The sequence below is a fragment of the Mesoplodon densirostris genome, chromosome 1 (genome assembly GCF_025265405.1).
Source record: "Mesoplodon densirostris isolate mMesDen1 chromosome 1, mMesDen1 primary haplotype, whole genome shotgun sequence".
NCBI classification, from domain to species: Eukaryota; Metazoa; Chordata; class Mammalia; order Artiodactyla; family Ziphiidae; genus Mesoplodon; species Mesoplodon densirostris.
Window position 1 is genome coordinate 75,989,404 of NC_082661.1, and position 6,188 is coordinate 75,995,591.

General features: G+C 40.8%; 1 non-coding gene across 1 annotated transcript; it reads right to left on the reverse strand.

Moving 5' to 3' along the window:
- Nucleotides 1-5,238: 5,238 nt before the first annotated feature.
- Nucleotides 5,239-5,344, reverse strand: LOC132501452 (U6 spliceosomal RNA). Its single transcript, XR_009534238.1, has one exon. It is a non-coding gene; the product is annotated as a U6 spliceosomal RNA (small nuclear RNA).
- Nucleotides 5,345-6,188: the final 844 nt, after the last annotated feature.

Here is a 6,188-nt window from a genome sequence, read left to right on the forward strand (position 1 = left end):
GTAAAGTCTCGCTCAGGGTCACGCAACTACTTAGCCATAGAGTTTAGATGAGATCATTTCATTCCTTGTGTTTTGAAAGACAGCAGAGAAAGCCTGATTTACCCATAAGAACACACTTGCTAAATGTTTGTAACTGACCTTTCTCTTGAATAAAGTTGTTTTTAATTAATATTAATGCCCTGCAGGAGTAGTAGAATAACATTGCCTAAGACAGGTTGAGAAATGGAGTTCTATGACGAACAGTGTGTTAAGAATTCTAACTGTTATCAGTGAAGGGCAGAAGGCACTTAGGAAACTTGCAACAACTCCCAATCACGTAACCTTGGTCTAGCTCCATACTTGAAAGAAGTGTACACCTGCTCTCAAACCACCTAGACCTGGTGAAGTCACAGATAGTCATGCTCCCTCCGCAAACCTCCACGGTCCCTTGTTATTTCCAGTGCTTTAAAGTATGTTCTTTAAATAATGCTAAGGGTCTTGGATTCTTGAGCTGATTCTTCCATAAACTAGCTGGGTGTCTTTATCTTTTGGAGGCCAAACTTCTTTAAAATGTTCAAATTTTGTGTTAAAAAGAAACCCCAATCATTCTCTGACTAAAAGCATTATAAGGAAGGCTAAAAAGAGATCATGACTGTGGAATGAGTGTCAGGATTATTAAGATCTCATTGCTCTTGTCTTCTTTGTTCTTTTATTACTTTTTAACCAGACCTTTCAGTAGGGTTGACTACTCCTTTCTCCTTGAAACGCTTCCCCTTTTGATTTCTTGACATGACCACACTTTCTTGATTTTCTTCTTCTCTCACTCAACATTCTCAACATTTAACTCGGTATCTCTGCGAGTAAGATCCTAGGCTTTTCCTTTTCTCTTGCACTCTTTCCCAAGGCAACCCAGAAATAATTCCCTTGGATTCAGAACCCATCAAGATGCCAGAATTACACCTCCACGTAGATTTCTCTTCTCAGTCCCAGATTCTCATCTCCACTTCCTTTCTTGACATCTCCACTGTGAGGTTTTGTAGACAACTCATACCTAATGAGTCCAAAATGGAAGCTTTGAACCCACTCCCCAAACTACAGCCTCCAATAAACCCCCCATCGCCAGGCATTTATTCATTCATTCAAAACATATCAAATTCTCAGTGTGCCACTGAACGTTTCAGTTGCTGGAGAGAAACAGTGAACTAGACTGAATGTGCCTGCCTTCAGTGGCTCTTTCTCCAGATCTGCACTGTCCAGTACATAGTCACTAGCCACAGGCGATTATTAAGGACTTGAAATGTGGCTAGTCGGAACTGAGGTGCACTGTCAGTGTAAAATACACACTGTATTTTGAAGACTCAGTACAAAGAGAACAGTAAGATCTCTCATTATTTTTTTTTATAAATTTATTTTACTTATTTATTTTTGGCTGCGCTGTGTCTTCGTTGCTGCGCCTGGGCTTTCTCTAGTTGCGGCGAGCGGGGGCTACTCTTTGTTGCAGTGCGTGGGCTTCTCATTGCGATGGCTTCTCTTGTTGCGGAGCATGGGCTGTAGGTGCATGGGCTTCAGTAGTTGTGGCTCGCGGGCTCTAGAGCACGGGCTCTAAAGCGCAGGTTCAGTAGTTGTGGCACATGGACTTAGTTTGCTCTGCAGCATGTGGGATCTTCCCGGAACAGGACTCGAACCCATGTCCCATGCATTGACAGGCGGATTCTTAACCAGTGTGCCACCAGGGAAGTCCCTCTCATTATTTCTTATTTTGTTTGCTTATTGAAATAATATTATGGATATATTGGTTTAAATAAAATATATCATGAAAACTAATTTCACATCTTTTTTAATGTGACTACTAGCAAATTTAAAATTACCTATGTGTCTTGCATTACTTTTTTTTAAATTTTAAGTTGAAGTAGAGTTGATTTACAATTCTGTGTTAATTTCAGTTGTACAGCAAAGTGATTCAGTTATACATATATATATTCTTTATATATATATATATATATATATATATATATATATATATATATTCTTTTTCAGATTCTTTTCCATTATAGGTTTTTACAAAATATTGAGTATAGTTCCCTGTGCTGTACAGTTGGTCCTTGTTGGTTATCTCTTTTATATATAGTAGTGTGTATATGTTAATCCCAAACTTCTAATTTATCCCTCCTCTCCCTTTCCCCTTTGGTAACTATAAGTTTGTTTTCTATATCTGTGGGTCTACTTATTTCTGTTTTGTGTATAAGTTCATTTGCATCATTTTTTTTAACATATAAGTGATATCATATGATATTTGTCTTTTTCTTTCTGGCTTATTTCATTTAATATGATGATCTCTATGTCCATCCCTCTTGCTGCAAATGGCATTATTTCCTTTTTTTTTTAAGGCTGAGTTATATTCTATCGTATATATGTACCACATCTTCTTTATCCTTTCATCTGTCAGTGGACATTTAGGTTGCTTCCATGTCTTGGCTATTGTAAATAGTGTTGCTGTAAACACTGGGGTGCATGTATCTTTTCGAATTATGGTTTTCTTTGAATATATGCCCAGGAGTGGGATTACTGGATCTTGCACTACTTTTCAATTCGACAGCATTATTCTTGATGGACAGAGTAAACAACTAAACAAATAAAATAACAAGATAATGGCTTAAGTTGCTTTAATTGAGGTAAGTGACTTGAAGGAAATAAACTAAGGGAAATTATCCTCAGCCAGAAGCCTGGGAGTCCTGGATAATCTTTTTCTCAACTCCATCCCCATGTCAAATTATTTTTAAGTCCTGTTGCCTCCACTTCAAAATACATCATAAATCTATGTGCTATCACCCTATCAACTACCCCCCTGTGTAAGCCTTCGGCATCTTGCAAGACTATGCAAATATGCTCTGTTAACTCACTTCCTTGCTTCCCCTTCCCGCCCTATGCAGCGAGATCATGTTCCTTCCCTCCTTAAAACCCATCAATGTCTTCCAGCTTTCTTCTCCAGGCTCATTTTGGACACCCTCCACCACCGAACACATGCACCACACCCGTCTCCCTTGTCCTTCATCACTTCAAAGACTGCATTTGCTTCAGTTTCAGTTTAAACATCAGTTTAAACCGTCAGCCTCAGAGAGGTCATTCTTGACTATTCTGTCTCAAATAGTTCTTAATGAATTAAAAAAACTAATCTCTCCCCTGTTCCTCTGTCTTAATCCCCTCTTTGTTTGGTCTTTATCTATCTTGTTCATCATTGTACCCCAGCACTAACACAGCCCTTGGCATATGGTAGACTGATAAGTATTTGTTGACGGACTGACTGAAAGGGAAAATCCATTTAAAGACTTAGTACCTTGTTTTGAAGATGAAAGTTCTTACAGCCATTCAGCCCTTGTGTATTGACTGCCAACTTACATTTTTAACTATTTCTTTAGGTGAGAGATATTTAGACTCATTATCTTTTATGGGAAAACAAGTTAACTGCTACATAAAAGATCATTTCCCCATTGTTTAACTTATTTCACAATGTGGTATATATAATATTAACTAAGTACCATGAATGGTCTTTAAATAAAAGACAGACACATAATAGCACCAAAATAAAGATGCATAAAGTCAACAGATCACCCTATGCAATACTTTGTCAAAAAACAAGGGTATTCTTGATATATTTTCTCATGTGCTTCTCCATCCTACGACTATTTGGTAGGAGTGGGTCCTGGAGTGCCTTTCCTCCCTGAAATTGACGTTTCCTCAGTTTGGGTCCTGACCCTATTGATTGGCTCACCCTGTTGAGTGGGTTCTGACCTGCACGTCACAGATTTCTCAACCATCTAGGCTTGGTCAAACAAACCATACTGGTGCATGACTGAAATGAGAAGAAAGCACAGCTCGCATGAGTTTGGGACTTAAAGAATTCCACTCAATAGACTGACGTGAGAAGAGTCTGAATGGCAGGTTTTAATTTTTAAGTCAGTGAGAAACATGCAAAGGTGAATGCAGCATATGTCCCCAGCAACAGAGGTTTTCCAGCTGTTGCCAAACCCAAGTTCATGTGCCCAACACACAGTGAGGCGAAGAAAATTGAAATGTCAGAGTTTGGAGCAGGGAAAGGTTTATTCCAGGGCCAAGCAAGGAGAACGGGTGGTTGGTGCCCCAAAACCCCTAAATCCCTGATGGTTTTCAGAGAAGAGTGTTTATAGGCAAAATTTGGGGTGAGGGCTGCAGTGTGTGACTTTCTAATGATTGGTTGGTGGTGAGGTAACAGTGGGTGGTCCAGGAATCTTAGGCTCAGCCTGAAGTTACCATCTTCCACCTGGGTGTGGGGGGACCTTAGTTCCTGAGGAAGAACTCAAAGATACATTGTTATGGATATTCCCTGAGGAGGAAGCAGGACCTTGCCCCGCTTGGTTTCTTGACTGCTCCTCCCCTATTTCTGCATTCCCTCTCTTCCCTGATTAGCAACTCTTTGAATCTGCCCTTTGGAATTCAGGGAAAGTTAAGGAGGCTGAATGAACTCTGTTTCTTACAAACAAGATATTGGGGTGGGGGGAGCAATGCAGAGAAATGATTTGTACCTGGGAGGCCCTCACAGAGTCGTGCTTTGTTTCAAGACGAGGACATAGACATACACAGAGGGAAGACCATGTGAAGACATAGGGAGAAGATGGCCATCTGCAAGCCAAGGAGAGAGGCCTCAGAAAAAACCAACCCTGCTGACAGCTTGATCTCAGACTCCTAGCCTCCAGAATTGTGAGACAATAAATTTCTGTTGTCTAAGCTATTCTATTGCAGGAGAATGGGGCATGAGAAAATGGTCACATCTCAGGTCTCAGCCAAGTCCTTGGGACAGGCCACCAAGTGAGGGTCCTTGGCTTTGCCCAGGGAAGAATTCAAGCGTGAGCCATAGTAAAGGGAAAGCAAATTTACTTAGAGAGATACACATCCTATAGGCAGAATGTAGTCTGTCTCAGAAGGTGAGAGTGGCCCTGGGTTGTGGGGTGGTTAATTTTTTTTGGCTGGGTAATTTCATATGCTAACAAGTGGGAAGAATATTCTAACTATGTTGAAGAAGGGGCAGGAATTTCCAGGAACTGGGCCATCACCCACTTTTTGGCCTTTTATGGTCAGCCTGGGAACTTCATGGCACCTGTGGGTGAGTCATTTAGCATATGCTAATATATCACAATGAGTGTATAGGGAGGCTCAAGGTCTACTGGAAATTGAAACTTCCTCCATCTTGGGCCTAATTGGCTGTAACCAGTTTTTTTTTTTAACAAAAATATGGAACACTTTACAAATTTGTGTGTCATCCTTGTGCAGGGAACATGCTAATCTTTTCTTGTCGTTCCAATTTTCGTATATGTGCTGCCGAAGCAAGCACATGGTGGTAACCAGTTTTTGTCATATCCTCAAAGGCTGTCATTCTTTTAAAGGTTGTGCCCTTGGGACTTCCCTGGTTGTCCAGTGGTTAAGGCTCTGAGCTGCCAATGCAGGGGGCGGGGGTTCCATCCCTGGTTGGGGAATTAAGAGTCCACATGCCACCCAGCATGGCAAAAAAAAAAAAAAAAAAAGGTTGTGCCATGACCCCTTCCTTCCTGTCTCAATTCAATCTGTAGTACTTTGCTATGACAGCCCTAGCAAACTAGTACACCATAATCGTTTTATTTTTCAGATGAGAAAACTGAAGAGCAAAGAGATTAAGTAACTTCTCCAATTAATAAATGAAAGAGCCAGGATTTGAACGTTGGTAAACTGATACCTAAACTTGTTCTCCTACCTATTGTGCATGCTCTCTGTGTGGATGAATTGATAAAGAAGATAAATGGATAGAGGGCAAAAAGTTTCCTTCTTGCTCCAACTGGATCACACGCAGTTAGGCCAATATTGAAAAGCATTTTCCAAGGATGTAATCCATATAAGGTCTTGATGTTTTCCTCTGCAGGAGCTGGCAGAGGTTGGGGCAAGTAATAAAGTCCCCAGGTCAGCAACTGATGGGCTGGGGAGGTGCGCTGAGCTCCTCAGGACGTTTATAGAATGTAGATCGAGCTAGACTCTCGCTCCATCCATTGCTCTGCACTCCTGTTGTTTCCAGCAGATCTTGCTGGATTACCTCCTTCTGGCCTCTCTTGACAGCTGTACATCTATTAATACTGCAAACAAAACAAAACAAACAAACAGAAAAACCCCTCATATATCAAGGAACACACTTAAAAACCATGGATATA